A 20056-nucleotide genomic window follows, 5' to 3' on the forward strand; every position below is an offset into this window, starting at 1 on the left:
TATAACGAGCATTTCCTTAGCTTGTTACACTTGCCCCACTTTCCCCTAATAAAATTACGAACAAAAAAAATACAGAAAAATACGACATTTTTTTCGTGAATCAATTATCCCAAGTTTCGATTACCTGAAGTAAAATTTGGCAAAGGCCTTCAGATAATCGAGTCTGGACTGTATAACAAAGCAATTAAAGTTTTTATAAATTTCAAGATTAAAAAAAAACAATTTTATAATAATTGATAAACTTCAAAAGCAGGAAAAAAAAGCTGTTCAAATAGACTTTTTCATTTAATGATAAATAAAATACAAAACCAAGGGTTAACCTTAGCTAAAAAACCGCCGGAAGTCGCAAGACAAACACCGTATTTATCTTTTGCTGACCGTAACATCGAAAGTTATGCTGCCGGAATGTGTTTTTCTCGCCACCACGTTTTGTGAGTTTTCACACATTTCCAGTCAAGTGTGTGTGTGTGTGATTCGGCATGTGTATTTGTCCACCAACCAAAACGACAACAAACAGCTTTTCCTTCCATGGCCTCCCGTCAGCCATCAGAACACACCCTGGTCTTGACCCTCCGAGCGCGTGATGAGTGTCCTGACAACCCCTCGAAATCGAACTCAACGAAACACGTTCACTTCTTTTGTGTTCAATTACACATCGATTATCGTTTGTTTGTTTTGGCTTTTCCCACCTCACTGTGCAATCCTCCTCCTCTCACTTTTGCGGGGGGAAATTCCAGGGAAAAGTGCAATTTCCCGTTACCTTTAAGCAGCAGGGGCACACTATTTCGCTTTGAAGGTTGCTCTTTTTTGAAGTGGTTATTTCAATTTCAAACCGATTAAACATTTCGCTCGATAAAACTTCGTGTGGCCCCACCCAGCTTGGTAACCGCGCTCAAAAGACCAACTTTTCCCTCTCCGGGACCACCGTTAACCTCAAACTATGTACACAAGGCATCCTCGAATCGATTGAATGTAATTATCTGAAGAGCTTTCTAAAAGTTTCCGCAATCGAATTAAAACCGAATCCCCCACCAGCAGACCTTAAAGTTCAGCAGACGAACCCCTCCCCACCCTTCAACGTGGGGTGGTGCCACAGGATATACATGAATAATGAACTATGCAGGTTGGCTCTCGCTGGGGGGTTTTTGCTTGCTCTACTGACTTGTAAAGTGTAAGGTACTAACTAGGATATGCAGTGGCAGACTGGCCTGCGGTGATGATGGTGTAATTTCAACTTTGTTTCAAAACTGGCAAATGAATAATAGCATCCTTGGCTGCCAGGCAGACTGCTAATAATCATAGTAATTTTAACACGTCTTTTCATTACGAAACTTGGTTGGGCGCAGAGAAAGGTGAAAAGGTTAAGATTTGTGCAGGAGAAAGCGATGGGATGCACTGAATTCCAATATAAAAGAAAACATTGAGAAAAATGAAATAAAGGTTTACACACACTTATCAAACTACATATTTTCTGTTAATTTATTGATATGCGTATTGTTTTCAATATCTGTTAAAAGTGATTTGTTAACATATTTCAATATAAGCAACCAAATTAATATTCAATAGGCTTCCAAAACTAAATGAATACAATATTCAGGTCAAGATGATTCTTGTTAGTGGGTTGAACCTAAATTTCAAATAGAAGTTCACTGTCGCTCAAATCAAGTCCGTCTCATATGAAATTTTGTCAATATTGAGTTAATGATGCTGTTTGGATCGAAATCATGTAAACTATCAGAAACCCCAATAAAATGTAATACTTTGTTCTAGAAAACCGAAGAAAAATCATTTTTTTCGTGAAATTCTAACACGGAACCTTATGGGCGGGACAAATTTTACTTGCGTTTTTCTCGGCTTGCTGTTTTTACATATGGGATGGACTCGATTAGAGCGACAGTTCACTTCAAAATTTATGTGATTATCTTACGTAACTTTCTAAATGTCAAATTTCATGGGATAACCCCATTGCACCCCTTTTCCATTTCCCTAACTGTCACGACCTAGGTCAGAACTTCCCCACCACTGGCTGCTGCTTCTGCGGTGAAAAGCCATTTCCAACCCCACGGTCCGCACGAACTCGTGCAACTGCTGAATTCATCAACCCAGGACCCCACTCTCCATCTCCTTACACAATTTTCACAAAATCCATCTGCAAATGAACTCAGCGCTGGCCGACCTGCCTGAGAAAATATAATTTATTCATAGAGAGCTCACAGCGCAACCCTTTCATAACTCGACGTTTCCCCCCTTCCCTGCTGAATCTTCCGTCCAGGAATCAGAGGAATATTAATTGCGTGTAATTTCCTTAATTTCCCCCATCTACTCCTCTCCAAGCCCTGAATGTGGTCCGGGCAGATCGGATTACTCGACTGGCAAGTGATTAAACAATCCGGCCATTTCGGCCTGGGAAAATGCCTTGATTGGAGTCGACCCTTAGGCCAGCACGGTTGGTGTTTGATGTTGATGGCAAGTACAGTCAGTCAGGCAGCAGCTCAGTGCCCTAAGGGGTTTGTGATTAGCACCAGCAGTCCTCGGTCGTACGACCGACCGCTTCCGGGGGAATATTATTTTAATTAGAATTGTATTTATGCATGCGTGACACGATGAATGGAACGTTTCCTATTTGGCCGGGAGGACCTTTGGCCCCCTTCTGTTTTTGGTACAAAGATGAACACCCCTTACGAGGGCATGTGTGAAATTATTATCGTGTTTACATGGGTGTTTAATCCACTTGCTATGGAGAGGGCACCGACAGTGATTTACATTGCTGATGAGGTTAATTATCATGCATGGAAAATTCATGCTTGATTAACGCTCCAATTACACATGAAGAAGCAGCTTTAAAATTTCGTCAAGAGTTTTGAACAAAGGAAAGTTGATGACTCTTCACACGATTAGCAGAAGTTTAGGAAATCCGGAGAAATTCAGTTCAAGTTCCCTGTACTTCTTTATTCTAGCTGAATCAATTGAACAAAATTGTCCTCAAAAACCACCCAACAACCCCACAATTCGACCTTGTCCGCAAACTGTTGATCCTGACTGAATCTGCCATTCAAGAAACCAACTCACACACACAAATCGCTATTTTTGTCGTCCCAGACAGTGAGTGTTTGTGTGTGTAGTCAAAACGTGCATAGCCAACGTGGTGGCCACTGCGTCTAGGCCAATGCCGCGTCAAAACCACCCCCTTTGAACGAGACCACCCCAGCCCACTTCTTGTTGCGTTATGCTATCGACCTCCGGTATGATTTTGAAAGCGAAAAACGAAGAAAATAACGATGGAGAAGAGCGGGAAAATGTAAACTCAAACTCAACGTCGGAAAAACTGCGTGTGACGCTTCGGCGGAACCGTGACTGGACAGTCCAAAGGGAAACGTCAAAGCGGCTTTCTGTGTTTAGATGATCTCTACTTACTGTGATGATAAATCAAATCGCGAAGATTACCTGAAAAGGGAACAAAATAAAAGCAACGTTAATATTGTGAAAAAACATTCATAAATCTATGAAAAATAACATTCATATTTTAAAAAAACACATACTTAAATTAAGAAAAGCATTATTAGGATGGTAGGTACGTTTATTTTCTTAAAATTCCCTCATTCAAACAAGGTCAGCCGTACAAAAAATATATATTCTATGGTAGGTACACGATTGAGTACCTATAAGGGTTGAAAACTTCAAAAAAATGATCAAAACAACCAAAATTGAAAGAAACTATTTCGCAAAAAAACTGATAACCAGGGCTGCGGAGTCGGGTCATATTTCAAACGACTCCGACTCCGGCTCCGGCTTTGAACAAATGGTTGACTCCGACTCCGGCCTACCAAATCTAGCCGACTTCGACTCCAACTCCGACTCCAGCTTTCAACAAATGGTTGGCTCCGACTCCGACTCCACATGTTTTTAAATGTTTCAAAAGTTAGTTAACTATTATTAGTTAATTATTTTTTAAACATTGATGAACAGGATTATTTAAATACTCTCTAAGCGTCATGTTTTTCTCAAGAAAAATAAGTTAAGTAAAAGTAAAGTGAAGTAAATAAACGGAAAAAAGTTTCTAGGTTACAAGTTTTATACGTTATGGAAACAGAAATCAAAAAAGTATCTTCAGTTTTAGAGGCATTTTGAGAAGAACAGTTTTGTAAGTAAATTTGGATTTACTTGCTTAACCTCAAATTTGAAAATATTTTTTTCAAAGCTAATAAATTTAAATATTAAATTGTTATTTTTGAATGAATAACTAAAAGAAATCTGGCCTTAATGATCTATTGAACATTAAAATTCAATTTGCTCACTTTCAGGCTGACATTTGTAAGAAGCACAGTGACAGGCACCTTGTTTTTTAAATGATAATTTTAAACGAAACTTTTTTTTTTTAGGCGTACATGGACATCACGCCATGGCTGAATGAGATTTTTGTTGCAAATCTATGTATCTAAACAATTTCTTCGTGGAAAGGATGCTTTAGATGTTTTTTTTCGAATATCTGTGACATGAAAAATATTTTAACCTGGAAATTTTTAATTTATTTTAATTTTAAAATTGTATATACTTTAAAAAGGAGGTGCACGATACTTCGTGAATCTTCACCTAAAACGAAGCTTTATGGATGATCTTGCGCCTCCATCAAAATATATGAAAAAACTTAAAATATAATAAAAAACAAATATCCACAAGTAAAATATTTTCTAGGTCACAAATATTTCATTTTTATAAGGTACATTGATTTGCAATGATTATCACCTTCCGTCATATTGGCGTAAGACATACAGTTTGAGAAAATTCGTACCAGTTGATAATATTTTGGTTCTGTATTCTTTATTTATAATATTTGAAAAATAAATTAAAATCCTATATTTTGTTCTATACATTTTTTATTAGTTCATTTTTGTACTGAATTTTTGAAATTTGTTCAACGATAATTTGCAACGATATCAAAATAGTTTACCTAAAATCAAAATCAACATCAACAATCAATGATTATTTCAAATTTGTTGCAAAAAGAACATTGTTGAAAAGAACATTTTTCGTTAGTTTAAATTATTTTAAATGCAACACTTTGATTTTCTTGTACTCAGTTATAAACAAAATGCGCATGTTGAGTTCCAAGTAAGAGATTGTTATTATCGTTGATTATTTGTTACAAAAGTTAAACTGTCAGTGACTCTTTTTCGATTTGCAAAAACAGTGATTACTATTTATAATCTTTTAATGTACCTCGTAATTTATTCTTAAAAAATGATTTAACTTAAAACCTCCAAGACATTCGCTATCGGGGTAAAAGATGACTTTGTGTGTACTTTTTTTTCAGAAATAACTGGATGAAATTTGGTCAAATTTGAGTTGAAAGGGAACATAAATATAGTCTGACTACATAACCAATATTTCTTTTTTGTTTAATTATGATACTACATACTTGGGTAAGAGATTATCATTTAGTGATTATAGTGTTATAACACAATTAGAGCTTTTCAATCACAATAAAAAGCTTCAAATACATAATGGCATCTGATAAATCAATTAAAAATATAAGTTGTTTTGTAAATTATGCTGTTATATAAGAAATACTGAAAACATTTTTTTTGTTGAATTTAAGATAACTCCGGCTCCGACTCCGACTCCGGGTTATCAGAAATCTTCGGCTCCGACTCCGACTCCGACACCAGCTCATAAAATTTAGCCGACTCCGGCTCCGACTCCGACACCAGCTGTTCGAGTTTTGACGACTCCGACTCCGACTCCGACTCCAGGTCCCCAAAAAGACCCGACTCCACCGACTCCGGCTCCGACTCCGACTCCACAGCCCTGCTGATAACTCGTGAAAATGCAAGTGAACCCCTGTGTTTATATTTCAAAATTTGTGTTTTTGTTTGTTCGACAACATTGTAGAACATTTGTATACTCTGTTAAGTAAACTGTGAAGTTACAAAAAGCACGTAATTGAAATATGAAATAGTGTTCTAGATGAAAGAAATACCTCTGTGGATTATTGCAGATAAGAAAAGCACAGGGATTGAGCTTATATTTTCATAAAACTTCTTATTGGAGGAATTGTCATGTGTTCGGCAATTGAAGCCTATCTCCACCCCAGTTGCCATTTTTACTATTTGAATAACTGATTTCGCAAAACTTTGTTCAATTCCTTTTGTGCTATTTACCACTCGTTTTTAGCAATGTAATTGCATGCCATTCTTCTTTAAACCCATTTTCACATAATTAGAAATAATATTATTTGAATTTTTGTTTTAAATTTTGTTGTTATTTTTCCGAATGTGAAATAACATTTCTAAAGATCAATGTTGTCAACAAATTGAACATTTATTTTTTTGCTGGAAAGCTATTTTTCTTTATATTTTCACGAACGTAGAACGAATTAGGAGCAGTTTATCCATTATGATAATTGCAATATTTTTTTATTGATTGAGCAAAAAATATGTAAATTTCTTTGTACCCACGATATCGTGCGTGAGTGTTTTCTTAGTAAATGATTATTGATTAATCCTAGATTAATGATAATTACATGAAAACAATGGAATTTAACAGTATTTACATTTTGCACTAGACATGTAAACTTGAACCAAAATACCTTCATTATTTTATTTTGTAAATATGCTATGCATGAAATGATTTTATTTTAAGATTTTTTTTTAGAAAACTAGAAATGGTTTGGTCTTATGAATGCTTATTTGTAACTATTTAACGACACTTCATGGTTCCTCCGTTCAATTTGTTGGCTATGCATAAAAAAATGTGTTAATATTAAAATATTTGGTATCAATAAACAGTAGCATTGCAGGAACAAAATATATATTTTGAAATCACTGCAATTGAATTCTCAAATTTCGTATGGATTATTTGAGTAAATGAAAAAACTGATAACTAAAACTTAGTTTAAAAAGCTCCGTCAGCAGGGTTGATATAGGGTTGTAATAATGTATGAAAATTTGAATGAGGCATTCTCATCTCAAGATCAAGTGTCAAAGCGGAGAGATTGGAAAATATTTGCAACAACCTCATTGTACAATGTATTCTGAATATGTTAGAGTCGGTTGTGAAAGTATTTTCAATGAAATTTTCATTTTAAACAATGTTTTTGAGTCCACTGAGTTGATGAAAAAAAAATGAAGGTGGGTGAGAAAACTGGGATTGCCCATTATCTTAAAAACATATATATTTAAGATAAATCTTCGATGATAAGAAATTACTTTAAAGATATTTGGACAAAACGGACAATTTATGGTATAATCTAAATTAAGATAAAAAAGGATATTTTTAATTATAATTCAGTATTCAGACTTTTTCCTCGGATATTTTTACCCCACGCTTTTCATATACTTATTGCATTGTCTCACTTGCTGAGATTACCCCCTCCCCCCCCCCCCCCCTAGAGCGTGACATATTTTATGGATGACGCCTTGAGAGAAACTTGAAAAAATATATTCATCCCTAATGTTGCTAACTTCAAATTATCCTCAGTGAATCATAAAAATTGCAAACAGTGTGCATTCCGAGTGATACTTGCACCATGTTATACAAATGCAACTCCACACAACAAACTATGCAAGCGCAAGCAAACAAAAAAGTTTCGCTTGCATTGCGCCAGCGCAAATATTTTCATTAAAAAATAAATTTCATTTGAATACAATTTCACACGTTCGACACCGTAGACATGCCGGGCGAAGAGGCTCCCACTCAGTCTCCCACCCTCCAGAAAACCACCCAACTGTTGTTGTTGTTGTTGGGTGTCCCCTGCCCCTCTCCCTTTCGAAAACGCTCTCACTCGCTCACTATCTTTGACTCTAGCCAGCAAGTTCTTATTAAACTTTACTTCCTGGTGCCGAGTCTGCCTTCTCTTTCAGACCTGCAATGAAAATTTTTCCAACACTCAACCCTCAACCTCCAATTTCTTCGTTTTCCACCGTGGGGGGATGCTTGATGAAAAAAGGAAGGAAAAGTCTCTTCCTTCGGCAGCAGCAGCCTCGGTATTGATTTTTTAAGGGATTTTTCTTCTTCTTGATCCCGGTTTTTCTGCACACGACTTTTTTTTTGTTCCTTGACACAACACACTCATATTATATATGCAATAAATTATGCTGAGTAGAAAAATTTCCCCCACTGTTCCCCGGCTCCACGCCGAAGTTCCTTCAGGACTCGACGACGACGACCAAGTCGAGAGTGGTACATAAATATACGACAACAATTACACAGAAAGTGAGAGAGATAGAACGAGTGAGAGAAAACGAACACCACCAAGGGAAAGAAATTTGTCCTAGGAAAAGTGATCCTTTTTTCCCCCGGCAGAGCGCAGAGGGGTGGGAAATTCGCCTCATTTCTCGCTTCTTTTTTTACTCAGTACGTTATTTTGCAACACAACGCCTGGAAAAAAACAAATTCGCGCGAGAGTAAATGAGTGAGCGAGCGGAACGGAACGATATGTCACCTTTCACCAACACACACACGAAGGGTGGAAATAAGTGCCCGCGAGAGAAAGAGCGGCGACACTTACAATTACAACGAAAGGGGGTTTCTGATTTTCATATTTTCCGAGCTCTCACGTTTAATAAACACCAATGATAAGCTAAAGATTGTTTATGTAATTATTATTAGTTCGGCGCGCCGGTGTATGGATGCGACGTTCGCATGTATTAGTGAGCGAAGCGAGCCGAGCTCCCCACGTTGCTCTCCCACGCGCTCTCGCTCACGATCCCACTTCGGGAAAAGTTGGGGAAAATCTCACACGCGCCCGAAGTAAACTGCATCCAATTTCCCCGAAACTCACACACACACACCACCACACTCTCACAACTCGAGATGACGAAAATAGGAGCATAAGTGGAGCGTCTTATCCTTTCGCTCCAAATTGTTGCTGTTTCTGCATACAAAAGATTCGCCCTCCCGTAAGACTGTGCGAAATAGTACGTGTGTGTGAGTGTGTATCTTCCTGTATGTAAAGCGGTTCATTCGCGCAAATTTTTAGCCACACATAAACATTAAGACCAAGTTGCCACTAAGCTCGCGCTTATGTGGTGTGACACAGCAGCAGCAGCAGCAGAAGAAGGAGTCCAAATTAGGAGCGTACGTGCCCGGCTGCCTGCATGTGAGGGTGTGTGTGTGAATGGAAACGATTGTTTGGAGAATGAGTGAATGTGGGGATGTGTGGAGCAGGAACAATAAAAAGAGAAGTCGGATCACGTCTTTGTGTATGCAAAAAAAAGTAAAGATCATGGAGTTCTGTTGAAACATCTTTCTAATGCTTGTCATTAATGGGTGTGACTAGGAATTATAAGTTGAATTTGAGTTTTTGTTAGTTTTATGCCATTTTTATCATCATCATCATCATTTTATGCCATTTTTATCATCATCATAAATTAATATCAATCTTTCCTTCAGTTGACATAATTTGTATTCATATTTTGCAGGTTTTATTTATGTAGTATTGTGGTGAAAATATATTTATTTAGGTGGCTCAATATGGTCGATTTTTCAGAACAAGGGTATTTCGTTTGAATTGAGGCCCCTCAAACAACTTCTCAAAATTCGATTGGTTGAGCATTTTGTTTGCGAATTTATGTGTGAAACAATAAATTGTTGACATTTAGAAAATTTCCAGCAAATTTTGCTAACAAAGTATGGAGCAATTTTGTTCTTGTCAGAAAACTAGCATAGCATAGCATAGCATTGGTGTCTACCCGTAGCTGCTACTTCGTTATTGACCAGGACCCCCAAACATGGCTCCGTGGACCACAGATGAAAAGTAGGAACCAATCATCACCCATTCGCAATTTTAAAGGTCCCTATCGTGCTGATCAATACCGACGCCGGCCACGACCAGAGGTGAGACACGGGGAAGTGGATAGGAATGTTAGCCGATACTTGATTGATGGGACCGCTAAATCGGCTGCATCTCCGACAAAGTAGCACATGAGTTTTGAGGGGTTAGTAAGATGGGTATGAGGTCAGGATTCACTGTGGTAGGTGATGCGACCATAAGCAATTTGTTTATCGGTTGAAATTTTTAAAATCTTAGGCAGCCGGCTGCGGAAAGATAGTTATCTAGAGATTTAAATATAGTATTAATTTGACCGCGATTCTTCAGAAATTCTCCGTCGGCGTGCCTTCCAATCAACGGTGATGTAGGAAGGGCTTCATTCATTAAAATGATTTTATATCATAAGCCTTAAAACACATTCGTCGACGTGCCTTCCGATCCTCGATGATGTGGAATGGACTTAATCCAGCAATACGACTTGCTTGTCTCAAAAAAACAAAAATCGGATCGTTTCTATCGAAAACTATATAAACAGAACAAAAATAAAATTCATCGGCCAACGAACGTGCCAACCAAAAAAAAATGAAAAAAGAAGAAGAAGAAATCCAATCACCCCATGTACACAAATAGCGACACAAAAGAGACGAAAAAGCAGGACTGCGCGTCCCCACAGGCACCGCACTACTGATTCCATTATTTAATTATAATGACCAATCACCCCGTGCACTCGAACAGCGACACAAAAGAGACGAAAAATAACACGAAAAAACAGGACTGCGCGTCCCCACAGGCAACGCACTACTCAATTTTGCTCTTGTCAGAAAACTGATCCAAAACTAGTCTAATAAAATGCACGTTTTAAATCAGTTTTGACGACGCCGTATTTTTTGTCAAGGCAAGATCCAGGATGCTCTGTCATATACCTCGCGTTGTCCAGACCAAAATGCCAAAATCCTGAATAAAGCTGTCTGACCAAGACTGTCAGACGAAAGAGTTAAAAGTAAACAATCTTGGTTCTTGACATGTACGGAAAAAAAATCATGAATTTCGATTCATGAAATTGTGAATAATTTTATTCATGATTTCGTGGTACTGTTCATGATTTCATGAATGTTATTCATATAATCAAGACTAAAAATTTATGAAGCAACGATTTACAGAGCCGATTCGTTAGTTGGAATTTCACTACTTCGAATGTCCGATAATTTGAATGCTCGCTAATTCGGCGTATTCGAATTAAAAAGCACTCAACCGTCAAAACCAGTTGTCAAACTGATATTGACGTTACAACACCATTGTTCGTCAAATTCCAAAAACCTGTAAAAGGATTATTGCAATACAAAAAATGACACAAACGTAGCCAATCTTATATCTACGAAGTGAAAATCGTGACAATTATGGAAATCTTCTTCATAATGTGCCCATGGTGTTGAAAAATAACTTTTTTTAGTAATTTGTTAACTCCAAAAATTAAACAGTGGAAACGAGGAAACAGTTTTATCTTCTGCAAGTAGTTGCGGTTTTGATCCAGAATAAGCCAAAATTTCGTACGACGACAGAAACGAAACTATTGGCACTACGCCCCCCGGGGCATGGCCTTCCTCTAACGTGGGATTTCTGCTCCAGCGCCTCTGACGAGACAGGAGAAACCGGGACCGACGTTTTACTTCACCATCCGATAGAAGCTCAGTGGATAAGGTGGGAATCGAACCCGCGTCTCATAGCATCATCGGGATCGGCAGCCGAAGCCGCTACCCCTGCGCCACGAGACCCAGACGACGACAGGGATACAACAAAAAAAGAACCCTTTTATCGTGGGTTCACTGACCCTCGGTAACATAATATCTACGTTCATCATTACCCAAGAGGGCTGAAGAGTGCTTAGAAAAATCGGTTGAAGTGTATTGTATTTGGTTTTTTTTTGTGATTGATTAGTGTTATTTTCAAACATTTTGAGAGAAACTTGATATGTACTGTCGATTTCATAAAGCACTTGAATGATATAACATACATAAATTCCCATGTGTGTCACCATAATCCCGATACAAGCAAACGAACGAGGTTTCAGCCCCGGGGACAATTAAATGCCAAAGCATCCACTGTGGAGCGCAATCACATTCAAATCATACAAAATTTCCATTTTATAACATATCCCGGGTGAAGCCCGCCAGAAGGAGTATACAACAAGTTCGAATGAATAAGAAGATGAAAAAAAAAATCTAATATCGATCCACATTTTCGCCATCAGCGCTCAAGACTCGTTCGCTGAATTTGTCAGGATTCAGAGTAATTTCGCCATCCCTTCGATTTCTCGTATTTTTCTTATTGCTTTTCCCGCCACCCCCTCGCCACCCCACGCCACGCTACTTCGCGAGCCTGGGACAGATCCCCGTATGAGCATGAGCGGATGAACAAGAAGAAGTCACATGAGAAAAAACGAAGAAGAAATTTCTTCTCGCTAAATTCAATCGAGTTAAATGCAAATCACATATTTTCATACACACACACACCCACACACTTGGGTTGCTTCTTCTGCTGCTCCGGTCGCCTGTCACGTTTCCCATTCTGCTGTACCTTGTTTTGCCGAACCACCCCCGCGCAGTTCGACCACCGCCACCACCCTCCCACGAAACGCTTGCAAACTTTGGAGATACACAAAAAACATATAAACACTGTCATACGGAAACCCGAGGTGGTGAGAGTGTTAAAATCGTTGTTTTTATAACTTTTTTAACATAAAACTTTAAACAAAAAATCGTAAATTAATAACCACTCGATATAGTTTATAAAACACTTATGTCTACAGTCTAGACTCAATTATCCGAAGAATCGATTAATTCAAGATTCTTTTATCCTAAGATCGATTATCCGGAACTTCGGATGATCGAATTACAACAAAAAAAATGCCGAATACACTCATTTTTTTCTTTATTCGATTATCCGAAAATAAATTTTTCCTAGGCCTTCGGATAATCGAGTCTGGACTGTGTTATTATTAACAATATTCGTAGTGACCTTGTTTTACTTTCAACAATATTTATAATTGGATAAAAATTATACCTTCTCTGTAATTTTTTGATTTTTGTATAATTTAAGTTTTCGTGCATCTAAACTATTTTTTTATTGCCAAAGAATATAGTGAAAGGTAAACGCTTCAATGGTTTCATTCGGTCATTTTTATAATTTGAATTTAATCTTTTGTTAATGCAATACCTTTTTTTGTTATGATACAAAATAAGTATTGAAAAGAAAAATTTCAAGCATAAAAGCATAATTTAAGGGCCATTTTTTCCCTACATTTTTTTTTTCTTTTGACTAAGTTTCAAATAACGACTAAAAATAGATTAATTCACGTAAATTTGTAATATTTTTAAATATTCATGTAAAATTGAATCATTTAATGAATATTTTAGTGATATTATTTAAAGGGGTTACATACATGTAGAAAATCCCGAAATTTCATAATACAGAAAATTTATGAATCCACTCAAAACATGATTTCCTATCCTCCTGAAAATTTTCACGTAGATAAATATTTCGTGCTTAAAGTAATTAAAAGAGGATTTATGTTTGAAATTTTTCCATGCGCAAAGCGAGCTGTCAAACTATCTGAGCGTTTTTCTCGAAACACCGAGTTGATTTACGGGTGCCACGATATCTAGAGATTGGCTGAAATTTGGGGTGAAGACTCCCAAGACATATCCCGTGGGCGATAGTGAAATTTTGTTGTAATATTTAAAGTTGTTGTTTATTTTATTAACGTGACTTTAACCTAGAGAGGTCATCCATCACTTGGAATTTTTAAAGAGATAGTCAAAAAATTACAGGAAAGGAGTGGTTGGTGGTTTTAGATTATTACTAAAATTAAAAAAAAAACAAATGAAATTAATTATTTAAAAGTCACGTGGGTTCCCCGCACTTTACCACTAGTGAACAACAAAAATATCCTCTTCTATATCCCCACGGGACTGTATGGGCGTAGCCTTGGAGCACAGTGTGGTAAGTTACCCCTACAGCGTGGTACAGACTCGTGATGCTATGCCATGACAAAAAAAAAAAACAAATAAAAAAAAATGAATTTCAGTGTTGAAAAAACTTGGCTTCAATGTATTAAGGAAATTAAACAAGTTATCAACTAAATTATTACATTTATGGGCAGATTCATATAACGAAAATATGAATCATAAATATAATTTTCCCTACCTCGGGACACCTCTTGAAGAACCAAGAGACCGATGAGACGAAGGGGTGGGAGATGGTGGTGGTGGCGATCCAAGATTTTCCACATATGAGCCATTCGCCAGGGGTGGGTGGCCGAGGGTGGCGGCACAGAGGGAGGGAATGTGTAACGAGGGTTGGTGTTTTTTTCTCCGTTTTTTTCCATCGCGGCGCGCTCTGCTAATGTATTCGCTAACGAACGTCTCAAAGTTGAGCTTCACAGTTTTTTATTTTGCTTTTTTGGGACAATTTTTCGTGGGTTTCCTTCGCACGAGGGGTGAATGAGGCAGGCAAGATTAGGGGTGGTGATGGTTTTTTACGGTGGGTTTCTAGCGAGAAGCATTCGGGGTGGTTGGTGGAAAACCAATACCATTGGGAAGTTCGAGAAAAACAGGGCAAATTAAACTTTGCAAATGTTCGGATAATTCAAATAACATTTTATGAAATTATGAAAATTATGAAAATTTAATCAATTTTCAATTTTTGCGTAATCATCTTTTCGTAATTATTAACAACATATTCACAAAAATTAATTCACAACAATGTTAATAAAATGCATTACATTCCACATGTTCATTTATACAATTTTGTTCAACTTTACAAAATCACAAAATTTATGTTATGTATTTTATTTCCCGCGTTTGTTAATAAAATTTAAGAAAATCATACATTAGCCCAGCTTTGCCATGTGTGAACTCACACATTATGTTTTTTTTTATTTTGAACACGGTGACACAGCTTTGGTTGGACTGTGTTTGTAGAATTATGTATGTATAAATATGGTCCTGGGAGAAAGTTGTACGGTTCACGTATGCTGCTGCTGCGCGTTTTTTATTCTTTTACTTTCAGTTCGACTTAATGGGTGGTACACATTGGCACCCCCAGAGAGAGAGAGCATAAAGAAGAAGAAAGAAAAGCAAGATATGCTCGGTTGGGGGAGGTTTTTTTTCCTCCTCTCCAAAGCGGCCCCAGGCTCCAGGGTTAATACGAACACACACACGCCTTCACATAACGTGTATGAATTTATGTATATTGTCTCCCGGAATGGAAGTCAGCTTTGGAATTGGAAAATGTTAATGATGGAGAGCACACGTGTGTGTGCCGCAGAGGGAGAAAAAGAGAGGTAGAAGGGGTGATAAGTTAGGGGAAGGATTTGGGGTGGTGACCGGGTTTGATCCTTTGAGAGTGGATTCCGATGAAGTCTCGAGAAAAGCGCGAAATCGTTTTTCGTTCAAAGCGCGCGACATCGCGATTTGTGCAAATGTGTGTTTGCTCGAGTAACTTTGGTTAAAGCATGAAAAATTGGCATAATCAAGCAGAAAACTGTTTTACAATCTTATTTAGAAGAAAATGTTTATATTTTTGCATATTTTCCTTTAAACAGAATTTAGGAAATAACTAACCTTGTTATAATAATTTTAAAATTATTAACCGTTTTGAAACGGTTGGAATGCTTTTTGTTTCTATTTTCAGTTTTCATTACTACCCCTGTTCGCATTAATGTCTCATATGAGAAGGAAAGTTTGCCCCACACTTAAGGCTACGCAAATAAAAAACTAAGTTCCTTCCAGATTTCTAAAACAAAGTAGCGGAAATTCTCATTTGTTTGGCAGGTTAAGCACTCTCTCCTAACTCCATCCAATTTATTGATTTTTACTACACAGTAAAAATTGTGTTAATTTGGAAGGTATAATTTTAGATGGTTTAATATAACCTCTTTTATGATGTAATTTTACCTCAATTAAGACTGAAAAAGTGACACCAGAAAACTGGTAGAATTATACATTTTCAGAGGTAAAATTACACGTCATTGATTGTCGTTACAACAAAAGGGAAACTCTCCACCGTGGGGTAATTTTGGTCCATGATCACGAATTCGAGGTCCGTTTTTCGATAACTCGTGATGATCTGTATTTTATGGTGTACTCAAAATAAAAAAAAAACGTAATCTTCATAAAAAAAACAAAAATGTTTCATAATTTCTGCCATTTTTCGTTACTTGACTGTAACAAATTTTAGGACACGTCATTTAATGAGATTTCTAATGTACTTTTAAAGTCTGCAACCCACAAAGGTCATTTTTTTTTTTTGTTGCCCAATGGGCATTGGGTTAAGTTCACTGCGACCACCTGAGAAGGCTATCTTTTGTGATGTACCCTGGTTACTGTCCATACTACAAATTACTCGTATCCATTGGATCGGAAGACGAGGGGTTATTTTGCAGACATGGTTTATCCCAATTCGGCGCAATACAGTCGATGAACTGTATGACCTTCTTGGGATGGGTGTGGTGCCATACATCGTACGGCGTAAGAAGGTGCGATCCAAAGAACCGCAGCCTTCGAGACACAAGTGCTCCGCAGAAGCAGAGTAAATGTGCCGAGCTTTCCAGCTCAGTTAAACAAAAACGACAGAGGTTGTTAGGCCACCTGCCGATTTTGTGCAGGTGATATCTGGCAGGACAATGTCCTGTTAGAAGCCCTGCAAGTATTCGTAGTTCCCTACGGTTTAAGCCAAGAAGTTTCCTGGCAATTGAAGGACTTGGAGTGATAAAAGTTTTAGCTTGTCTCAATCCTCGCATCTCGCCCCAGATTGAAGCGATTTGCAATTGTCCCCAATTAGTTATTTCTTGCTTCACGGCACTTTTTGAGATTCCAAGGAACGGCTCGGGACCCACGAAGATGTTTGATGAGCCTTGTCTGGCAAGTTCATCAGCCATTTCGTTGCCTTCAATGCCGCAGTGCCCTGGGACCCAAAACAGCATCACTCTGTTATGCCGAGAAGCAAGTTCCCTTAGGGAAGCGACGCACTCCCAAACAAGTTTGGATTCGCATTTAGAGGATTTTAATGCCAATAGTGCACAAAGGTCATTCTTTCATTTAAAATATTTTTTTCACGATTTTAACAACATAAAAATCACGTTGTGTTGCCTAAAACGGGATGGCACTGTATTTTTAAATACGGATGAAATATAAACATCTTACCAGTGTGCATCAATTGGACCGCGCACTAGACTCACAATCAAATGGTCGTCGATTTGAATACGTACGACAGCTTTTTAGTCTAGAGTCTATTGCGAAAAGGTCCTATAAACAATTGCCTTTCATATAGGCATAATAGGACTTATTCAAAAAAAACTCTGAAAGTCAACATTATGTTTTGAAAAAAAAATTAGACCGTTTATAACATTTTTTTAATATTAAAAAAAATATAATTTTATTTTTCTGTGCATACAAAATAAATCAAGTAAATTAATTTATTTAAATTCATTTTATTTACATTGTAATTGATTTTTTATCCTTTAAAAATCATGTAGTATTTCATAATTTCGATGATGAATACAATTACAACATTGTTTAAATCAATACAAGCGGAATAAGCGAAAAAAATATTACTTTCTCAATAAACAGTTTCTGAATAAGGCTATCCAATTATAATCGACCACTTTGACCGAACCCAGTGAACAAAAAGTCGACTTAATAGCTATATAATTTTAAATTAATATATAAGCAATAAAGAAATGAAACGTAACCCTATTTGAAGATCTATTGTCTTGTATCTTATTTCGATAAAAGCCGTTATAAATTTTTTACTTGACTTAACAGTTAACACACACAAAAAACAAAAATTCCGATTTCCGCTGTTATGTAACTGTAAACGAATGTTATATTTAAGCATGTTAACACCGATCCATCTAAATTATTGCGTTCTATGGATTGAAAATAACAGTAATAATAAACATAGGAAAAACGTATATAATTAGTAATTCTTAATAACTTTATTTCAATTGAGAATAAAATCTAATTACATACACGCTTTACATGATTCGTGACCACTATTGAAATAAGTGGTCAAGAATCATGTAAAGTGTGTATGTAATTAGATTTTATTCTCAATTGAAATAAAGTTATTAGGAATTTCTAATTATATACGTTTTTCCTAAGTTTGTTGTATACTATATTCAGCACTGTTCAGACAGAGTCATTGGAGTCAGCAATTTTTGCAAACCGGACTTAACAGTTCTCGTGACAATATTGTACAACTGATTTTTCTTATGACAAAGATCTGTCCAAGAACAAAATATTAAACAAATCTTTTGAACTGAAATTTTGACATCAGCGCACACAAAATAAAACAAAGAAACAATTATTTTTCTAATCGCAACTCCCCTACCTTGAACAATGCAGATTCACCACATTTCGCTCAAAAACACACCTGGCCTGGTGCGGCGGGAAAATTCAACCCGAAGTTCTAGTACGGCGCGTGGTTCTGCAAAACAAAAAACAGAGAAAAGAGAAGGTAGAAAAACACAACTCCAAATCACTTTCCGAACGCACTATTCCCCACCCACTACTACAGCTTTCAGCCAAACTGAATGGGTTGTTTTTCGTACGAAATACCGCGTGTTTAAACAACAAACGCACCCTCCTAGACTAGGGGTCCTGCACAAGGTGCACTTTTGCACCTGGACACAGCTCCGTCGCTTCGCCTGAGAGTTCATCGTCCGGAACCTCAAGTGTTTAATCAATAAAACTAATTATCACAACATAGTTTGGAGGTTTGGAGGCACATCACACACACGCGGTATTCTCGGAAGAGTTGGCGTTCACAGCACTAAATTGTTGAAAAACAATTGACTCTATATTGAATTTTCATGCTTCGTAGTTGTTTTGGAAGAACTCACCATCATTTCGAAAATCTGAACGCGGTGACGACAAAAGCTGACGCACGAGGACACGCGGGAAAAAAGGTTCACAAGCTTGTTGGTTTTCGGCAGACTGGCTTCGTGTGTCCTTTTTTCGTCCAGGATGACGGACGAAACGTCCGATGTTTGTTTTGGTCAATCCTTTCGCACACTCGCACCCTGCTCTTCTCGGTGAACATGGTTTTCTTCTTCTGCTACTGCTTCACCACTTGACTGACTGACTGACTGGTTCTTGGGTCGACATCACAACAGTCCACCGTGTCGAGGGGTCGGCCTCTTCGCACACGCACAACCCCTTCACAGTGCAGTCCAACCCTCAGCCGGAAATAAACAACAAGCTCTTCAGCTGACCCCCGAAGAAACGGTCACTGGCTGGCACAACATCAACGGCACCACTTGTTATCACCACTCAGGACAGGACAGATTTGTTCGCACACCGCTTCTTCAAGATCTTCACGCGGACATCACGAAGTCGTCACTTTGTACAGCACAGTGTCAGGACCAGGTTTCCTGGCTCATTACGCTTGATCTCGACGTCCACGTCCATCGTCACCAAATTCCGCTTGCTGCACTAGTATAGTCCTTTGGTAAACACTGCACCACGGTGCTCGGGGTGGTCAACACTTACGGGGTAATCTCGGTACCCTCTGGGACCAGGCTCACCAGGGCCCGAGACCTGGGCCCGGGAGCGGCCCAGAAAAGGCTCCGCCGCGTTCGCCGCCTGATTCGCGTATGCATGCATAAACAAAGTAGACAGCATAATGATGTAAAAAGTTACGAAGCAATTATTTCACACCAGAATGAAGTTATCACCGAATGAAATATTAAAAGGAAAAATTATTTTCGTATATAGAAATATATGCAAATTAAGGGAATGCTCTCTCTCTCTCACACTCTCTCGTTCTCCCGTGCTCACGCACGCACACAATCTCACGGTATATCCTGCACCAACACCACCCAGCCGGCGCTAACGACACAAGGACGACCGCGACTCCGCGCTACTCCGTTTTTCCTAGGGTGGCAGTCGGCAACGTGCTGGCTACGGCGAAGGATCTCTCCGCAGAACTGCAAGGATACGCAAGGATCGCACACGCAGGGCGACAATGAGTTCAGCCGAGGCAACATTGTGTGTTGTACATGAGCGAGCTGATTTGTTGTTGTTGTTGTTCATGAGTACGAGGGTGGGTTGAGGGCCGATGCACGTGCACGTGGGCTTGTGAGAAGTGAGGAAAATGTTGTGCTCTCCTCGTTCGAGAGGGGAGCATGACAGTGGGAAAAGTGTAGGGGAAAACTATAATACAAATTAAAAATACTTTAACGTCAAATTTCCCGAGGTTATAAAAATCTCGGGAATCCAAAAAATT

General features: G+C 38.1%; 1 long non-coding RNA gene across 1 annotated transcript in view; it reads right to left on the reverse strand.

The window, feature by feature from the left end:
* Positions 1 to 19495, reverse strand: part of LOC120419945 (uncharacterized) — a 118646-nt gene extending 99151 nt beyond the window's left edge. The window contains exons 1-2 of the long non-coding RNA XR_005605805.2: positions 18672 to 19495; positions 18161 to 18256 (exon numbers count right to left, since the gene is read on the reverse strand). This is a non-coding gene — a long non-coding RNA (uncharacterized LOC120419945). The remainder of the gene's footprint in view (positions 1 to 18160; positions 18257 to 18671) is intronic.
* Between the last annotated feature and the right edge of the window lie 561 nt (positions 19496 to 20056).

Source organism: Culex pipiens, chromosome 2 (genome assembly GCF_016801865.2).
Source record: "Culex pipiens pallens isolate TS chromosome 2, TS_CPP_V2, whole genome shotgun sequence".
Lineage (NCBI taxonomy): Eukaryota > Metazoa > Arthropoda > Insecta > Diptera > Culicidae > Culex > Culex pipiens.